At 37.6% G+C, this 21812-nt stretch overlaps 1 protein-coding gene across 3 annotated transcripts in view; it reads right to left on the reverse strand.

Moving 5' to 3' along the window:
* The window catches only part of lrrc4ca (leucine rich repeat containing 4C-a), a 51051-nt gene that overhangs the window by 13674 nt on the left and 15565 nt on the right, over positions 1–21812 (reverse strand). For all 3 annotated transcript variants that reach the window (XM_082539345.1, XM_082539346.1, XM_082539344.1), the window contains one exon: positions 4386–4458. The gene's annotated coding sequence lies outside the window, so the exon portion shown is untranslated. The remainder of the gene's footprint in view (positions 1–4385; positions 4459–21812) is intronic.

Here is a 21812-nt window from a genome sequence, read left to right on the forward strand (position 1 = left end):
ATAAAATTTTAACCTTAACCACGAGCAAACCTTTTTAACACACTATGCATTTTGCAGTTCTTATCATAAAACCACATGTGCATTGAGAAAGACTTTAGAAATAGTTTGATATAACAAAGAATTTACATTAAAAATGTACATGTTTCCATAATTTTTCTTTCTGACGACACCAAAACATGTTTAAATAGAAATGGAGAGGGCAAAGAGGTTGCTGCCCGTCTGAGGAGAGCTGTATGTGTGATCATATGAATATTAACATTACCTCAACAGTATTTTGAGTGTCACAGACACACACACACACACACACACACACACACACATATATAGAACAAGAGAGAAAGATGGAGAGTAAAGACTTCTCTTTTCCAAGATTTGACAGCAGAGAAAAAGAAGTGACATTTTGACATTTTAAGTATATAGGCAACTGGGGACCTCAGATGTTAATAAATGGGATCCCTTCCAGACATTTCTTAAGACATATAAGTTAACTTGTCAAAAACTTACTTCTTTCTTTACTAAAAAAAACCTGGGTCTATAAATATGCTAATATTGTTCATTTCCACAGTTTAACTACTAGGCAAAAGATGTCTTCTGTTGAAAAGACAATTGTACATGCACTGTTGGTTTCACATAATAGGCTGTCTCACGTTAGTTGCATACTTCAGTTTCAAATTTTCCACATTCTTTATGAGATTGTGCACAATGAAAATTGAACATCTGAGGCAACTAAATTTTTTTTTTTTGCGATTAAAGATGGATAATGTACCACAGAGTTCAGACATTCTTCTGTCTGATTCTATCTAAAGTAACAGCTTATCTGTCAGTTTGTATCTTACAAAAACTATTAAAAAGGTCACAGAAGATGTTTTTTTTTTCTTTTCTAGACAATTTTGAATGTTGTGTCTGTCTAATGTTCAGACAAAGGTCTTTATTGCTGCATTGAAAAAGCCAACTGTAGAATTTGGTTCATCGGGTCTTGCAAAAATTGGTGCTGAAGAAACAGACGGTTGCCTCGCTTAAGTCAAAAATTGCAGCCTTGCAATGATACAGCTCCCACTGTGATTCTGGCTGTGGCCATGGCCGTGCTTTGGTTATTGGATTCTTGTTGTAACACATAAATATTGACTTCATGCGGTCGTGTGGGTGCAGTCATTGTTCTGCTGGCTCTGTATCAAAACACCAGTGGTGTGTTGGTAATATATAGCTGATAGATTCAGTCCAGGTTCAACTAGTAGGACACCTGGACATATTCATATTAAAATGGATTTAACCACAGACGCAGGTGAAGTCATAATAACAACAACTGTATCCCGCCCCATCTTCACATGGATCAGTCAGGCAGAGTAGCTGCAGCTGTGTTCACAGCCAGGAGCTGTGGACTCTTGGAAATAAGCTTCACATCATGGAAAGCATTACATTTTCTCCCCTTTTACATTGTTAAAGGCAAACGTTATTGTAAGGTAAACATTCCCCACTTGTGACTTTTTAGAGGTCAGGTACTTCTTAAAGTCCACTCAACACCAAAGCGTGGTGTGTGATGTGGCATTATTACATCATAGTTGGACATGCAGGTGTGGGTCAGCTTAACATAAATGCAGAGCAAATGCAAAGGCACCAGCATCCCTCTCTGTCAGAGGATGACCCTTGGACTGTTTCCTGATGAATGAAACACACTCATTTTCTAGCCTCATTGGCTACAAGTGCCAAGGGCCTCATTTAGGTCTGCTGGCATTGAAAACGCATACATACACAACTATTGCACTCACTCATAACTAATGCACACTCAAGTAAAGATGTGCACATTTTGACTCAAATTAAAACATAAAAAACCTCTGCATATTTTCACACACAAGCTGTGTACGTGTGCAACTGTGGGTCTTTAATGTGTGCTCTTAGCATTTGCAGATTTTCACAAACTGGGTGACAGCTTTCTTGTTTCACAGTAAGGGCTGTGTCGGCAGTAGGGGCTCACGGGTGACAAGAGATATTGATAAAATCATTTGTCACCCTGTGAACATTTCAGAGAGGCTGTGGGCAGAAAATAGCTGCTAACTAGTTTTCAAGGATGTCGAATGAAGGAGTCAGTCTGTATACTGCTGTCACTCTAGTGTCTGGTTGAGGTCAGGGTGAGCATGCATCACTTTGAGTCTGTCCGAGCTGTGGAGAGGTCGTACTGAGGCTGTGAACCTGGTGATGCAGGCAGTATGGTCTCCCTGTAATTGAGTTTGGGATGGAGAGAACATGAGAGATAAGCGGGAGCACACTGATGGTATCTAAAAACAGAAGACAGTGCTAGAAGCTGCAATGTCAGAAAATATATTCAAATAAGACCGGAATTTGAGAATTAATTTATTGAGCTTTCGGATTAATCGTTACACACTTATAATCCAGTTGGACTAAGATCATTATGTATGATTATCCACTGACAAAATAAAAAGTGTTGTAGGCAGTCTAAAATGCTTGAACACACACACACACACACACACTCCTGAACATGTGACTTACTTTAATATCATTTCAGTGTTAACATGTCCAAGGGCACAGTCTTGTAAGGTCCCCTTGATTGATGTGTCACTACCTTTTTAACATCAGCTAGTCTGAAGGTCAGTTAGGCAAAGAATCAGCTAAAAGAAGCTTAGCTAGAAGGTACAGATGTCAAATAAAGGCAATGTGGCACAGATTAAACTGTTTTTAGAATAGTTACACTGAGGAAGAACCTCTAATGGTTTGAAAGTAAATTCAAAAGAACAATTCATGATTTTTTTTTTTACTTTAAGTAGCTTTCAACCTTTTCCTCACATGTGGTTTTGTAAATATTCACAAAGTGACAACATCCTCACTTTCTGGAGTAATATAAAAGCATGCACTTTTAAAATTAAGCTGCCTTTATCCTAATTTGTTGCGATCCATCGGGTTGTTTGCTAATTAAATGACACCAGAGACAGATTCTGAAAACACAGAGGGCTTCTTTGGAAAGGCATATTGTACATTTGCACTTGTTCTGTAATGAGACTAATTACAATATTTTTCATTCAATAACACAAAATCACTTGTGACTGCACACGTTTGGGAACATGTATGTAACCTGCTGTTTTTCTGATACTTGGCACCAAAGGCAAAGGGTGCATTTTAGAGGAAATAAAAACATGTCAATTGATTCCATTGCACAAATTCAATATCATTTCCATGAAGACTTTCAATCTCCTACCCCACAGGGATGGATATAAAGGGTGGATAAAATAAGAGAAAATAAGAGAAATACCACATGAAAAGAAGCTTTGAAGTAAGTGAATCACAAAAGCAACTATTCATGCGAGTCATATCAAATAAGTTGAATGCCATGTAGCTTTTAAAAAGGTCTGACAGACAGCACTTTTATTAGTGAGCTTTTAAGACATCACTAGGGTTTCAAAGTTTCAAAGATGCCAAAGAGTCAGCGCCGGGTTCATGGTTGCATTGGTCAAAAAAAAAACCAACAACTCCAGGATGATTTATTGTGAAAGGGATAATAGACGTATTAAATTATGACAACATATTGCCAATGCAGGGAAACAGTATCATCAGCCTAGAGGAATAGTGTTTGCCAGTAAAAGCTTTCTGACACTGCGACAGCAGTTCACACCAAATGTAGAACAGACATGTAGTAGAAGTTACATGCATGAGTTGAGCTGTTCACTCCAGAGGCATATATCTGTGTGCAGTCCAACAACGCTCTTAGATACAAAAAGAAAAAAGGAAAAAAAAAAAAAAACGCCTGACACAAAGGTAAAACGTCTAGTGAAAATAGACTTTTTGTGAACATAGGCACCAGCATAGAATAACTACTGAGAGTCATAAGCTTCTTTTTAGTTTTACACTTCAATAGTTCTAGCTCCTTTTTCAACTATATCCACAGCCTAAAATCAAGTCATTTCTCATTTCACTGTGATGGGGTAAAGTCTACAGGAGTATCAAGTTTCTCTCTGTCCATCTCCATCAATGAGGTTATTAACTGACCAGTTTATTTGCCAATGTGTTAACTGGACTTAATTCCACACATTTAGATGTGTTCTGATGCCAAACCTTGAAAAATTTATCAAAAGTGTTCTTTGATTTAAAAAAAAAAACCCAAAAAAAACCAGGCAAATTATCAGAATTTTCTCTGAACCAAAAAGATGTTTTCTTGATAATGTCCTTGTTTTCAATGGGTTTAGCGGTTTAGACATAGGTGTGAAATTATACATTATTTCATATCAATGAAATATGCATGACAAGCAAAACAAATAATTTTTTACACATTTCTATGTGTGCATCTTTTTCTCTGAAAGCATCAGACAAACCATGCATATCTCTTTGACCAGGAAAGAAAATCACCAAGGTTGAGCCAAGCTCTGCCTAAGTCTTACCTGCCAGCTCAGTCAAGATCCAAGGGGTTTTAATCATCCACATATTAGCTTTCAATCCACCAAAATGCTGGACCTGCAAATAAAAGAGGATAAATGTAAGCAACCTTTAAAATAGATTTGTAGCAATACAGTTTCTGTCCACTCCATTCCCCGGGCTCCATGGAATAGAGTCTATGAATAATGCACATTTTTGGAAAGATCATGATGCATCTACTCAGCTACCAAAAATGCAATTTTTTTAAACCCCCAGGATAGAGTACACCTAATTCAAAATTCTCTTTACTGTTTCTAAATAATCATTGAGTCATCTTGTTAGTTTTCCTTTCAACTACTTCCTCAGCACTCTCTGCTGATGCTGATATTTTAGTACCTCTGAGACCCTCCATCTAACAAGAGGGACTTTATAGTATGCTACTGTATGTCGGAAGAGCTCATTCCTCAGGGACGACGGGACAGTCAAAGCCATAAAACTTCACAAACACACTGCAAAACACATATGCACACAGCACACACACAAACACTCAGAGCCTGAACACACAAACACGGACACACAGAGGACAGACCCTGTTGAATAAATTATGGGGGACAAAAGCAAATGGAGATAAAGCTCTCCATCCTGCATGGCATCCATTAGTATAGTGCAGGAACCCTGAATCTAAATAAGTGTATGTTTGATCAAGTGGGTTGTTACTACAGTAACAGGCAATCATAACAGCCATTCCTGATTAAAGATTTCTCATTTACACAAAATTGCCAGTAAGTATGGTCTCTGTATTACGGTTACATTGAATCCAAAGACATACCAGTTAATAGCCACAAAACACTGCAAACATAGATATGTCTTTCTCATATTTAATGCAAAGTTAAACTGAAAAGACTAGAGCGGAATAGAATGGACATCAATGAGTTATATACAGTTTAATACAATTGAATACATTTAATAATTATAACAGCAATAATAATAATAATTTCCCCCACTAGCCCCAGAGCTTTTTGACAACTGGCAATTGGCACAGATTTGGTGATCTTTGGTGAGTTGGTCTATTTATAGCAGATGTAGTTGACTCAAAATAAACTCATCGAAAGGAGGGGAGAGGTGACTTTGCACAACAGTGTAGCTCACGGAAGAAAAAAGGAACCTGAATAGTTTAGCACTCATGAACATGTCATGAATCTTGATGATATGTAGGAATATAAATAGAATATCATTTATCATCAATAATAAAAGTATACCTCAATCCAAGTCTATAGCTGTAAATAACACATACGTGTTTAAAATTGGTAAGCAATGACAAGATCCCTTACTGGAATAAGTAAGTTTATCAATAAATATTGTAACACAATTAGTTGAGGGAGAAGTATTCAGTGCTATCTGTCTTAAACTTTGCTAAAAATGACCAATTATGTCGACAAAGTAGATGATAGAGATGATGGATATGGACTATGTGCTATAATCATTATCACTGTTGTTATTATCAACAACATCAATATTGTAACCACCCTTCCACCCCCACCTTCTATCCTCCAAAGAGAGCACAGAAAACGCCTTCTGACTTTCCTCTTCCTCTGACAAAGATCTACATTATTACATTTTTAAAAAGCATGTTTCGATCCTGTATTTTAAAAGACGTATGTGTTTTTTTCTAATTAAGAAAAAAGTCTGGTCTGTCAGAGACAGCTGCGACTTCGATGGTGTTTGGACATTTGTAGGATAAGAAAGTATGATGTGTTTCTTCAGTCAGTATGCTATATTTTGTAATTTAACTACAAGGTAAGAAATAGCAACCCATGGATGATCTAGAATAATAGAATAAATGCCAAGCCTTGAAAATGTATCCCCAATGTTATCAAAATTATACATTGTTATTTTCTAAACATCGTTATGCAGTGTGTTATTTTAAAAAATGGTCTAAACAGGTAAGGATAGTGACAGTTTGCAAATAAAAAATAGCTAATAAGAAAAAAAAACAAGATAAAAATGTAGTCTAATACAGACAAGCAGCACTAAGGTGTTGTAGTTAAATTAAAAGGAACAACACTTATTTGTACCAGATTAAACCCATACTCAGCCTTAAAAAAAAAGAAAACAAGCCATGTAGCCTAACAAAGTCTTACTTCACTGTTTTCTGTCCAGGATCTCAGCATATTTTGACCAGCAGGTCACACTACATTACCCACTAGAAAAGACCAGAAAGGCATGTCAGGATGATTCAACTGACTACACATCCACTCGTTCAATTAAGGTCTTTGGTGGGGCTGGCCCGTGTGGTTTGCAGTGTGGTAAATGCATCTCCCAAAGGAGCAGTAAGTGCTGAAATCAGCTCAGCTGAGCCTTCCATTTGTCATTATCTAATGGTAAATCCATGTGTGTCTAGTAGAAGGCTCTCACCAACCAGTAAGTGACACTAAGAGAAAAAAAGGAAAAAAAAGAAAGAAACACGTTGTATACACAATAAACACCTTTGTTAAAAATTTAATGTCTATAGACATGTTAGAGCAAATGTGTGCATACTGTTCCTCTTTTATATTGTATTTTACTACTAAAAGCGGTATGATTATATCAAGAGCTTTAAAAGATCCATGAAATCTCTCAACTTTGCTTTGATGTGTTGTACAAGCACACATGGATTCCAAGCTATATTTTCTACTAAAAACAACAGAATGAGGAAGATAATGATGACGAGATAAAACAAATTAACAGACTTAAAAGTAGGCATTTAGATAGAATACAATTATCTGGAACAAAGAAAGCCATTTCATAATTCTCTCAATTACATGATCTGGGACTTAATTAAATTAGAATGTGACCAAATCTATGTTATTAATTAATACATGCCTCAGCTATGTGCACAGTTTGTTGGTAGACAATATAAGGGCTTACAGGCTTTTCTGGAAAATTCTGATTTTTTTCTCCATGTGTGTGTGTGTCAGTGTGTGTGTGCGTGCCTGTGTATGTTTGAATGCCTGTATGTGCTAGTACAGTTGATCATCACGCCTACTGACAACCAGACTTGCTTGAAATATGGTGTCTGATGGTATGATGTCATACTGCCAGATCTTCTTATCTGCAATTCAGAAACCGGTGCAGGATGAGGTCTGTCTATTGTAACAGAATAGTTTCATCTGTAGTGTTTTAGAGTGATGCAAAACATAGCTATTTTCAAGTCCAATAGAATTGGAAGCCCTGCAGGGCTGAAGGCTAAGAGAAAAATGGGATACATCACAGACTACAGCATGTAGCATTGTCCTCAACATATTATCCCTACAAAAGATTCACTGTAGCATTATAATTTGCTGTTTAAAAGAAACACTTTTACAGACCTTGGTTAGCACAACAGTTTGAAATGCTGCTGAACCGAGGATGCCGCACAGGAACTCGTTGCAGAGTGGAATTAGTGCAATCAGGGGAGATATGGAATTAATATGTCTGATTAAGTGCCTGACTAAATTAGCATTTGGAGTCCAAAGAGATTTCAAACACGAGGGGAGGGATGAGATATGTTCTGAGAAGAAGAAAGGCTGACAGATTGCACTATAGAGGATAATAGAGTAGCTAAAACAACAAGACGGGAAATGATAGAAGGAACAGTTATGACTCTTGGTTTTACTCAGATCAGTCGTTAAATAATTTTAACAAATAAAAAAACAACAACAGAATTTTGTTTTCTCCTGATCTGCTTGCGGAATGGATTCACACTCGCTGCCTTATCTTAGATTTTCACCAATACAGAAAGCAGCTGTCAGTTGTTCATGATGTGAGAGGTAATTGGTTTGGCCCCATCAAAAAAGTTAGTGCCTTCAAAGACACTATGATCTGTTTTCATGTAGACCCAGTAATTAGGAACTGAATGACTACATGGAGATGGTTATACTTAGAGAACAAAGACATTAAGAATTAAAAAATGTGACAAGTATTTAGAGACAGGCAAATAAGGACACAATACCAACACTTATGAAAAAAAAAGGTGATGAAAAACAGAGGGAAAAAGTAGTACGAGGAGATGAATGGAAGATGAAAGACGAAACATGACTCGCCCCTCGGAGAGAGAGAGAAATAAGTTATCAATATGGTGTTTCTTCCTTAAAATGTCTAACTTGAAATTCTGGTGAAAGCCGGAGAAAAAGGCATGAGAACAGATGACGTCTTGATTAACAGAGGAGGCACAGAACAGTAAGCAAAACAGCATATGCAATGCAAATCTATTTGATCTGACACTGAAATTGAATCTGTGCGCGGTCCCTCTTAATTAACAAAAAAAAAAGAGAGCAAAAGTGAAAGAGAATAAAAAGAGGACAAGATTACTCTTAAAAGAACAGAGTGAAGCAATCAAGGTAAAAAGCGCAGCCAAGGAATAAAATGCAAGGTAAGACAGAGAAATGAAAACCTTCAAGCAGGAGAAAAGGTGAATACAAATTAAGAAGAAAAGGCAAAGTGGTATGTGGATTACTTTGGGCAAATGAGTGATATATGAGCAAAGAGGGTGAGAGACACATGGGGAAAGAGAAGAGTGGAGAGCAGTAGAATTCTTATTATTTATTTCATTTTGTGGTGTGATGGCTGTTGAGAGAAGTTTGCTTTCATGACTTTGCACCAGAAAGGCTTTCTAAAAGAAAGCTTTCAATTCTTTTATATTCGATTCAGTTTTCTCTTACAGTTTGAATAGGTTTAGTCAACAAAACTCTGGTTAGGTGTAGGGAAGAATAATATCCACCCATTGTCTTAAACTGCTTGTCCAGCTAAGGGTAAAGGTATGCCGGAGCCCGTCCGAGCTGTCATAGGGGGAAAGGTGGTGTGCACCACTTTATTGCACATCTAACACATAGAGACAACCGTTCGTGCTCACATGAACACCTGGGCAATTTAGCATCACCAATCAGCCTTGCATGCATGTCTGTGGGAAGAAGCCAGAGTACCCAGAGAGAACATGCAAACTCCACACAAAAAGGCCCAAGCAGGTTAATGGACATGTTTGTTTCAGTATATTTCCAGTCAGTGGGTTTAAACCAGGAATTCTCTTGCTGTGACAGCGTAACCACTGCTCCTACGAGCATCGTGCCAGAAAAGAGTCAATGTTAAAATCCAAATTTTCAGCAACATAAATCACATCTTAGTGAGTCTACTTGGCAGAAAACCCTGAAAGCAAACTTTACTCGTGGCACATGTGATGGTAATTCACCGCATGTGAAATGTACACCATACTTTTTGAGAACTAAACTTGAGCAGTTGTTGAAGTGAATAACATGCTCCGTGGCAAACTGACAAGTTGGAGTAATTTCCTCCATCTGTTCTTTTTCAGAAATTAAAAAGTGGACTTCAATTGGTGTCTCATTTGGTAGAAAAACAGACTTATCGGTACAGTCTAATTAAGCTATTTTATGATAGAATGATCCTGCTTGCTCTATCATTTTCGTTACACTGAAGATATGAAACTCTGAGTTTTAAATTTCCAAAGGCACTGACTTGTCTAATGTAATCTTGTTTATATGATCAAGGTCCCTAGAGTATGAGTTCTGTTCTTGGGTCTCTTTTATTGACTGATCTGACTATGATTGCACACATTGAAGTTGTTTAGCTGGTGTTTTCTGCTGCGGTGAGACAACCATTTCTACCTCCACACAGGAAATATTAATTTCAAATAATCAGACTCCATCACCAATTAGTTAGCATATTTTTTACTGACCTTGCAGCTTTTTATGCATATTTCTCCTAACAAGAAACCATAATCTGTGAGGCATATTGCACTGTATTTTGTTACATATATTGTTGTTTCACCACCCCAATGATATTTTCTGTTATGTTACTCTCAAAACAACCTTTACATTAAGCTACTGTTTTCATCATCAAGTACTTTAAAGCTGCGTGGTGTTGTGGACTTCTCTAGAGAAGTGTGAAGGCTTTGGTATGTGTCCATGTGCAGAATTTTGTATTTCCCTTGACTTTTCAGCCATGTAAGAAAGATCCCAGATTCCGGTCCACAAGTTAGTATAACAATCTGTAAATGCATGCATCTCTGTTTCCACATACTAAGACAATTTTTCACCCACCTGTCTGAAAATCCACGTGGACACATTTTCACACAAAAGACTTGATATTAGACTACAGCTATAACCCATGCAACAGAGTGAGGATGCAGAAGTGTAGCTACCCTTCCCTGGTGGGCTCAGCGCTAGGCATGCTAAGCGGATTTACAGTACAATATCTACACCAAGCAGAGCATTCATTACAGGTATCAAGAGTTGAAGTTGATAATACAGTTAAGAAAGGAAATGCTGACATAGTATCAAAGAAAGGATGTAATATGAGTGCCAGATTATGATGTTGAACATTTTCATTGTAGACGGAGGCGGTGAAAGAGGAATAAGAGAAGAAGTGAGGATCTATAGATTAGAATATGACTTAATTTGTGTCTTCCTGAAGCCAAGTAAAGTGAGTGCATGAATCACCAGAATATGGTATTATGTTGTAAATGTATGTATATGCAATATAAGTGTCCATACAATATGTAAATGAAATTTACCACAAAATATTATTTACAAAATCCGCATCATACTATGTAAGTAAATGGTAAAGAAAAGAAACGCCTGGAGAAAAATGTTATAACCAATTAGGTTATAATTGGTTATGTTACTGACATGCTGCTAATTACTTATATTACAGGTCAGTAACATAACGTAATATGAAAAGAATGTCTTTAAAAGGCAGTTTTGCAGAAATATAGATGGGAAGAAGTTCAGCAGTCTGCAAAGAACAAAAACAAAATAAAAAAAATCTGTGTGTCTACATATTGTGGAACACTTCCAGAATAATGTTCGCTAACATTGTCAAGAGAGTCAGAGAATTTGGAGAAAATTCAAAAATTATGATCAAAGTATAGGTTTAGGACCCTTGCAAATCATTGCATTCTATTTGTATTAACAATTTTACATAGTGCCACAGCATTTTCAGAATTAGAGTTGCACCTTAACACATGCCATGAAACTGGATTGTGGAGTTTTATTATGCATGTAATACTTGAGAGAGTGCTTAAGTGGCAAGAAATGAAGGCAAAAATTAAATGTGGTCACTTTGTTAGTAATACAAGTTACTTTTGGGTGATGAACAAACTTATAAGTGAGATTATTTAACATCTGGTGCATTATTGCATTGATTTGTAATGGGGAACTGTTTCTGCCCACAAAGAATCGACATGGTATGAACAGCATGTTAGGTCTCCAGAAGAGGTTTTCCAACACAGCTGGAGTGTGTTGTGATTCCTCCATCTTTTGGGAGTGCACAAAGCCAACACAAAAATCATTGTAGTTACTGTATTTGCATACACAACATACAACCATAATGTAACATAATTCCTAAACTAAGACTAAGACTAAAAAATAAAAATAACTATGGTTTCTTACTGTGTGTCCACAGATTGGGTGAATTGGTACATCATGCCATGTCCATGTGTGTGTTTTGATGTCTTATTGTAAATATTTTATCAAAGTTTTCCATACCTATGCTGTGGTCATGTAAAACTATGTTAGACTGAAATCACTGACATGCATGTCTGGTAGTGTGTGTGAAAAAAAAAGACTGAGTTAAAGAGGGGTGACAGGGCGATAACTGTATGGAAAGTGAACACAGTTCTTGGGAACCCTCTCTCTCTCTCTCAGCAGAGAGGGAGGCCGTCTGAGGTTATTTATGTTTCATCTGGAGATGGAAGCTGAAGAGCAGAGGGGAGACCCCCCAGTGGAATTACTGACTGGAGATATACCCTCCCAGGGCTACAGTCTCTCTCTTCTCCCTCTTTCTCCCACTCCTGCTCACTTTCCATCTCCCACCTTTCTGATCTTCACCAGAGAGCTGCCACTGTCTCTCTGGGAGAAGGGGGAAGAGAAGAAGAAAAAGGGAAATTGCTCATTCTCAATGCCATCTTTTCCTGCCTCACAGTCAAACTCTATTCATCCCACACGCCTGTGGTCTGCAGAGCTTTGCTTGGCTTTGCTTTGCTCTAGAAGCACCAAGAAAGCTGAGCTGAGTTGTTCTTAAGGCTCCTCCCAGGTTTGTCTCCCTCTACGTGGGAAGCATAGCTTCTTATCCCAGCCCTCCTCATTAACAGCATTCCCATCACACACCACAGTCATTAAAAGAGCCACTTGTCCTCCTCCATCCCCCTTGATATTCTCCTTTCATCATTCAATTTCTGTTTGGATGAACTAGTAGTGTGAATGGCTGACACCTTTACTCCACCAGGACCAGAGTGAATTATTGGGAGGCAGAGAACTGCGGTTACATAAGCATCATAAAGCTACCTCTCCATGACCCGTTCCAGACATTCTGGTGTTACCATGGGAGGCAATGAAAAGATGCTTTTTTGTTCCCAATTTCTCTTAATGAACAAAGGTGTCAAATGCGATCTCATATTCAGGTCATTTGGGAGGTTCTCCATAGCTGCAAGAAGTCAGGATGCTAAAAATACAAGTGCAGCAGAAAGTATGCATGGCAGCTTATACTTTGAGAGTGATTTGAGACAACCCCTTCCCCTTTCTATCATCCAGGGAAGGTTTCAGCCTTTATACAGTGCAAGTTTTGAGCAACTACATAATTAAGTTGACATTGTTGCTACAGCAAAGTGCTCCTTAGCAGTGACGCTCCCCTGTAGGAATTCTCACCTGGCGCTGGTGTGTGACCCCAGGAGTTTGCTATTTCCGTGTGATGCTTTTCTCTCTGTCGTGGCACAACACAATCCCCATCTACTGTCAGATTTCATAAGCTGGATGAAAACATGATGAGGAATGACGAACCATCAAATGCTTCTACATTTCTATGGAGAGAGAGACGACGGGTGTGAGGGACGGGGGAGATGAATAAGGGACCTGCTGCAAGAGTGGGGCTTGTATAGAAAGAGAGACTGTTCATTATTCCTCAAATAGAAACAAGCCCAGTCTCTGCTAATCTCCCTCACGACTGTAACAAGAAAATGGACTCTGCTTTCACTGCCTCTCAAAGCCACAAGCTAACAATGGGTGTAGAAGAAATCAAATTTGCACCCCCCAACCACCCACCCCCACCTGTTAACCTTCTTATTTTCTTATTTCTTTCCTCGTCTAGCCTTCTCTATGACTTCCTCCTTCTCCTGTAACTCTCCCCTGCACTCCATCCTCTGCCTAGTTAACTTCATTGGTCGAGGAGGAAGAATGCTGAGAAGGCAAGACTAAGAAGAAACGAGCATCAATTAGACTCTAAAGTGCACTTTATTTTTTGTCCCCGTATGCCAAATTAAATTACACTATAAATAAAAAAAGCGCAATGGAAAAGCAATGAACTTTAATTATCGAAGCAGAACCTCAGCATGGGTCATTGCTCACTACACTCCACATAACTGTGTGCTCCTACACTACACACGTTCTGGCTTAGAGCCACTGTTTGGATCTTCTCAGGGATGTAAATTCTGCAAAATGAGTCTTATTTTATAATCAAACCCGCTTGGTCACATATCACTGCTAGTCCATCATATACTGTCTTTCATACATCTGTTCATTAATTCAAAAATATAACCAGCTATTAACATGACAACAAGTCATTTTGGTGTGTAGACAAGGTCAAGAAAACCTGCTAAAGTCTAAACCCTGCATCAAAACAGGGAATAAAGATGATTTAAGTGACTTTGAGTGCCAGCGGGCTGAGTATTTCAGAAATTGCTGATCTGCTGAAACTTTCTAATAAAACTATCTCTAGGGTTTACAGAGAATGGGCCAAAAAAGCTAAAATATCCAGTAATCAGCAGTCCTCTGGGTAAAAATACCTTGTTAATTCCAAAGGTCAGAGGAGAATAGCCAAACTGCTTTGAGCTGATAGGAAGCACTCTCAAATAACCACTCTTTGCTTCTACAGTAAGCAGGAGAGCATCTTTGCATGCCTTGCATACAACACATCAACCCTTGAAGCAGATGGACTACAGTGTCCAAAGATTGGGTGCCACTCCTGTCAGCTGCAAAAAGAAACTGAGGCTACAATTCACTCTGGCTCACCAAAATTGGAAAGCAAAGTTTCGGACTGATCAGTTTCAATATCAGCTCTGAGATTATGATGGGAGGGTCTGACAGCATAAAAATAACATAAAAAAAAAGAGTTCTGTAGGCAAAAGCAGGTGCAACCCGGTACTAGCAAGGTGTGACCAATGAACTGGCCGGATGATATTCTATGTCCATGTTGCTCCAGACAACCTTTAATTGTTCACACTATTCATGAAAGAAGTCATATGTAATTAACAGGTAAGTTACATTAAAATGTATGAAATAATAGGTATAATAATAATAATAATAATAATAATAATAATAATAATAATAATAATATTAAAATGTTACACTGAAAACCCCATGGCATTATTTTTTTTAAATAATCTTCTACTTATATTATATACATGACTTAATCTTCTTACCTACTGTGTCAAGACATGAGATCACTATGATAATTCATTCAGGAACGCTGGGAATGCAGAGGAAAACAAATTAAACATAACTAAAATGGTGCTTTCCACAACGTGGCTTGGATGGATGGGGTAATGTGTGTCTGTGGGGGAGCAAGACACAGAGAGTGGAGAGAACGTGCGAGACAGCAGCTGTGATTCCCCTCTATTTCAGTTTTGGGAGGGGTGCCAGGTCAGATGGCACTGCACAGCAAGACCTGCCAATGTTTTATCTTTATCTTTTTAAGTGAGCATTGTTGATTGTGTACCATCAACATATGACCTCGATGGAAAGTCAGCTTTTCATTTATATTTAAGCGGATTCTTTGCTGTGGTAAAATATCAGGAATAATCTAATTTAATAATCTAAAAATGGCAGCTTGTCAAGTCATCAGAAAAAAGAAAATGAACGTTCACCAGTCATATTCGGATTTTTTTTAAAAGTATTTAATTAAGTATAATTCATTTCAAAATGGCTGCTAAATAACAGGCTTGTGCACCAAATATCAAGGTAATGATGCGGGATTTTAGATTATTAATCTAGATACTCCATTATTAAAGTAATTTGGCTTCATCACTATGGAGCCCTTGAGGATATCAAGGACATCAACCAAATAAGAGCAAGAGAATTAAGGTAAGAGTAAGATGAAAGGATAAAATAGGCCATCAGTGTTGCACGTCAACAGATAAGATGAGAGGAGCCATTTCATTCCAGTTATTTTTTCAGTAAGGACCAAAATGCCTGAGATTCAGTAAGGGTTATTTTCATATTATTTTTTAATGAATAGATATAATATGACTTGAAAGGTAAAATAAAGCTGTCTATTCAAATCTGAAAAACCATTAAAATGATGATATTGTCATGGCCCAAGGACTGTGTGCTGTCCCTGATATTTGACATTTAATGTTGATGTGTATCTGAGTTGGTTTTGATTCATATGTTTTGCAGGTTAAGTTTAAAAGGAGACTACAACGGGAACCATCCTGTTGCAGTCTCCTTGTGTTCTAGCAATGCTCAGACTCAGTTTTTTTGTACGATATAATAACTATTTGAAGATGGTTTACTATTCTATGCCTAGTTTTGAGGTCTTGGTCTTTTTTTTTTAGCTTCAGGATCATCTTCCTCCAGTATTCCACTGTCTCAGTTGTCATGTCTGTTAAAAGTCTTATCTTTTAGTATGTGTTTTTCGATAAATCCTTTTAGTGCATTGTGTCGGTTCAGCCCAGCCTCCCAACAGTTCGTGATATTGTCATAACTTTAAATCTATTCATTTTTGTTGCTGGACATGAATTTACAATTTTTTGGAACTGTTTTTTTACTATGTTCCTCAACACAAACTTTGTATATTATGTCCCTGAACACAAGTCTTCATTTGGCTATTACACATTATTTATTAAGAATATATGACAAAAAAGTGGCAAAAACTACTTGATTACACCATTTCTTTTAAAACTATGCTTTTTTACAACTGGTTGACAAACTTTCCTATTTCCAGTATTTTAGGGAGGATTTCAGAAGGAAGTGTTGAATTTTCAGCACAAAAGTTGTTTTCTCTGAAGATGTTGCCGCCGATCTTAATGGTGCTTCATTCACCTTTGTCCATAATTATTCCAAAATAAGGCACTTCTACTTGGCAAAACAATGATTAGCCAAATGGTTGCCCTTACATTCTTCAAAAAAAAAAAAAAAATTGAATACATATGAATAGACCTCTTTGTAATCATCAACATTTTTGATTAATAATTGTAATTTATTAAGAGAGAGTGAGACTATACTTTAAAGATTATACTTAAAATTAGTGTTTTTTTGATGAAGCTCATAGTTACGGTTAGAGCAGGTGACCCTGAACCATCCCTCAGTATTTAGGTTTAAGTTGCTAGGGAACGTCTACACTAAGATGATACACTAAGTCTCTCACCCTTTTTCACTCCTTGCTGCATATCATTTAATTTTGTCTTCTCTCTCCAGAGCCTGGATCTTCCTGTCAAAAGGGATTTTATTCTTCCCACCATCACCTAATGCTTGCTCATAGGGGATTGTCTGACTGCTGGGATTTTCTCTCTAATATTTTTGTAGAATATTACTGTATAAAATGCCTTGGGGGAACTGTTGTGCTTTTGCTTTATATAAATAAACTTGAATTGAACTTGAATTTGTATGTTGCATATTTACTGAGATGTATTTTAACTAAAGTTGATCCTGTTGTGTCTGGCAGCTGTGTATAGCTCGGTGTATTTGTGTGTCAGGGAGTTATTGGCTGTTCCAATACCTTTCATTTTTGTTCATGCAGTTTGTTCTTACAGGTTTTGTAATAGTTGATATTTTTTCTTTCATAAATATTCCACCCATTGTCTGTCAGAGGAGGTATGCCATTATGATTTACTAAACTACGGTCTGAGCTATAACCCAAATGGCTAGGTCATGCTTGATTTGAGAATGTAGCAACAAAATAAATGTCATCTACTAGTAGTAGTGGCTGTAAGATACACAAAAGGTGGGTCTTCAATTGTGATTAGGATGCTAAAGGCTAATTTTCCTGAGGTTAAAAGTAGTGTTCAAAGTCTTGTATTTTAATGTTCATTTTGTCTTTTGGGAACCGGTTGATCGGTTATTTCTTGTTTTGATATGGTAACCATTTGCAAGATGCATCAACAGAGTATTTATTAATTACAGGAATAAGTCAAACATTGTGCTAAACAGGATGACTGCCTGTGGCATTTTTACTTGATTGATAAATGACTCGAGCTCATTTGTAAAAATAAATAAAACTAAGATTCTCTTTATTAAAATTAAAATAATACAAAAAATTAAATAAGATTAATAAATAAAAGCACTGTGGTAATTCAGAAATATTTTTATTACAGATTTGCTAACATAGGTAGGTCTAGCTATAAACCACTTCTTTACAAAAGGAAGTTTTAGTTTTGATGAATTCAAACTTTTTCAGTTTATAAAATAATAGACTGGCACATTTGTCTATCAAAAGTTAAATAATCTGGCTTTGAAGTGATATTATCAACCACTGCTTTACAGTATTAACCAGATTTTGATTGGCTCTTACAAACTAATTGTAATAGCCAGTACTTAAGAACTAGTGCTATATAATACAAACTGAAAACCTTTTTTTTGCCAAAGAATGTATGACACAATTTTGAGTTCGTCAGATACAGTTCAACCACCAACCACTTCTAGGCACTTAATTACACATGAAGATCAAAGTCCTGAAAGAAACAGTTGAAGTAAAACTAGAAATCAATCAAATGACGCAGCCACCTCCTTACATATTCTCCCTCACATACATTGCTCATGATTCCTTGAATTAGGCCCGTTACACAATTGAACTGTGGTGAATCATTATGCGTTAGTGATGTCTGTTCATGGTTTACATAACCAGGATTTAATAATAAAACAAGTGTGTGAATGCTCTCCCACAATACTACTGCTGCTCCTTGTCTAAGAAGCAGTACTTGGGTTTGTAGAGCTATTCTGAGTCAGGCAGAGACCTGTAGAAATACAGAATGAGAGAAAGAGAGAGCATAGAGAGATGAAATGAACCGAAGAAGTACATGGCTCCTGCCACATGCCTTCCTTTTACCCTGCAGAGTCTCAGGCATTTTGGTCACTGAGGTTTTACAGATGTAGAAATCTTTCAAGGGCTTGTGCATTCAATTTGGCATCAAAAAGCATGGATCAAAACAAGAGCGTATACAGTTTGTTTCAGATCTGCAAACAAGACAAGGTGAACCCTTTCAGTAGATACTGAAAAAGTATGCTGTACACAAAATTCAGAACCAAACAATCTTTAGCCTGTTTTTCTTTTTTCTTTTGTTTTTCATATTACATGACTGAAATATATCCTCGTATCACAGCAAGAGGAATTATAGGGAATGAACGTATCAGCAAGTATATTAAACAAAGACTTCATTTTCAATTATTGTCAGTTATTAACCCAACTGTCTAACAAGCCATGAATACAAAAGAGGAACAAATTAATGGAGAACCTGAATGCTTGACCCTCACAGTGAGGGGATCCGGTGATTCTTGTTGACAGCTGGGGGTATTTTACTGGCCCGTTCACAGGATCACAGAAAATCACCGATCGCTCAGAACAATCACTTTGTTCTGAGCGATCACGTTCATCTAGCGATAAAACATTTCTGTGATGGGAGTATTTTCTTCCAGGATGAGAATGCTCACATCCAAGGGGTTATAAAGCTCACAAAATGGTTTGATGAAAATGATGTCAATCACATTCCAGGTCATTTGCTGTGGGGGCTGTTATTGGCTGAAGTGTTACTTTCCTCCATCATCTTCAAAATACCAAATCAGGGAATATCTTTTTAAAGGGGGATGTTCCATCTTTCCAATAAAGTTATGGAAGCTTGAGGAATGAATGATGAGATACAAGTATAAGGTACAAAATTCAAGGCACTCTGGGAGCACACACCTTACTAAGGGACTTAATGTCAATTTCTCTTAACTTATCACTTGTGTGTATGTTAACAATGAACATAATATTGTTAATTGACAACACATTTTCCCCTACAGAATATTTCAATTCCCAGTTTTTCTGCCGTTTGCTACTACAGGATTAATTTTGGTTATGCTGCTGCTAAGAATCATGATCTAGATGTGATGTGTATATTTACATTAAACCAAACTCACAGTCTATCTATAATCCCCAAAAGTGCTTTTGTTTTCTAAACCTTAGATTGACAAATGGCCATCTGGATAAGAATCTCAGTGGATCTGTGGTTCAAGGTTTTTACAGTGGAATTAATTAAACCCAGTTCCTTCCCAAAATTACCCCAACAAACATCTTACTATGACAATAATGCTTGGGAGGGCAATTTAGCAATGCATGAACTAAAGAAATGACAGAAATCATTGCACACAGACAGCGTACACACCTATACACCCATAAAGTAGACAGTGTTTAGAAGTGAAGCCTGTAAGAGCAGATGCTTGCACACACACAGGCTCACTCTCTATGTTAAAAAGCAAAAAATATTAATTGAAAATCTCAGCTGTGTATTTTTATATTTTATATAACTTCTGACAAACTTGGCATCCCTAGGCCTTCGTTCCTGACAAATTACTGGCGGACAAATTACAGAGCTTCAGCTGGAAATGAACAAAAGCCCAACTGAGGGACACGCTCAGCTGGCAGACATTTAACTTTAGCTGGAGAACCCCCGAGTGTGTGTATGTGTGTCTGTGTGTGTTTATGTATGTGTGTGTGCGTAAAGAAGAGAGAGAGACTTCATGTTAGCAGTCACATCACATCACAGTTTGCAACCACATTGATTAAGAGAGTTACCATGCAGACTAATTTGGACATGGAGCAGACTAAACGGTTACTGGCAACCTCTGATTTTATGTGAGGATATTAGAACACTTTAATTATCTCACATCACCATAAATATTTTTTTTTCCCCTTTCTGTGCAGCTTTTATTTTTACTTTTTTAGTCATATGTCTAGGCATTAGTGAATAATGGATTATAAGCACATGTAATTTTTTAAATAAAGAAACAGCTATTGTGTGTATGTGTGTACATAGATCTAGTTATAGCCGTGGAATTGCTTGTCGGCATGTTTTGTACCACTGCATGCATGTGGAGCTTTTATTTGTTTCACTTTATTTGAGGATGTGGCCCTTTGGGACACTGAAAACAAATTCTATGTAAACTGTGAACTGCTGAGGGATTACAAGAGCCAAAGCCATCCATCAGAGCTGGACGTATCCTCCATATGCAAGCAAATGAATCAGAGCACGTGCCCTCCCACCGGATCCATGAGCAGAATAGGGTGCAAGGGTGTTAGGTGAGGTGAAGAAATGCCCTATAATAAGATGGAGATTAGAAAACCCTCTTGTGATGCTAGAGTAAAAGTTCAGGCAAATATAAGAATAAATGACAAATAAGGTCAATTAAATTGGCTCTGTGACAAAGCAAAGACAGCATTAAAACCCATCACGTCTTTTGAAGTGTATAGTGCTAAGCACAGTGTGGCTGTAAGATATCTAGTTATCCCTGAAAGGGTCTGTAATCACTGGAAGTAGTTGCACAAGACCCCACTCCACACAGCTGTGTATCACTTTTTGCAGCACTGTGGTACTGTCGTCCTCTAGGAATGATTAACCCAGAAGAGCTTAATATAGAAGGAGAGGAAGAAATAGATGGGATAGAAGGATGAGAGGGAAAGAGTGAGAGAGTGAGCAGGGCAAAGAGGACATTACTGAATTCCTTGGAGAGTCTACTCTTTACCTCTGCACATCATACCATGTTCACCACCGTTTAGCAATCTGTCTGCTAATTAATCATGCACTGTAATCAGTCAGATAGGTAGTGAAAAATAGTCTGTGTTCATATGTATTAGGAAACAGGTACACAGAATAAAAGATACAGACTGAATGCCATTTGCTGTTTCAGTAATCTCATCTATAATTGCAATGTTAATGAAATCAGGCTTTGGCATTTACTTAGCTAGGTTCAAGTTGCAAAAATACAGTGCAGACTTCACTTTTTGCTTGGCACCTATGAGTTGTCTTTTGATGATGTACTGTGAGTTTGTTAGACTTAAAGAAATCAGACCAGTGAACAATGGCCAAGTAAATCTTTGATTCTGGAGTTTTATCATCTACTAGATGGGATTGGGTGCACTATTCATTATGCTGATAGTGATCTCCAGAGTGGTGGTATCACAGTCACTGGAGATGGATTGACTGCATTGCCATCAGGGCAAGAAATCATGTCTGCAGCTTTTTAGACTAATTTTGACATGGTGGCAAAAGCAGCAGGGGTGGGCTGGGTTAGCATCCGACTCAGAACACCAGCCAAGCCTGCTAGCTCCCATACAGCCATCAGTGCTAATCTCCTGCTAAGTGCTAACAATAGCACTGATGTGCTTGCTTTATGGAGGAACAGTGCACCCCACAAGTCTGCCTTGTTTGCACGATGCTCCAGCAACCAACCATCTTT

Source organism: Aulonocara stuartgranti (assembly GCF_965226115.1).
Source record: "Aulonocara stuartgranti genome assembly, chromosome: 7".
Taxonomy (NCBI): Eukaryota; Metazoa; Chordata; class Actinopteri; order Cichliformes; family Cichlidae; genus Aulonocara; species Aulonocara stuartgranti.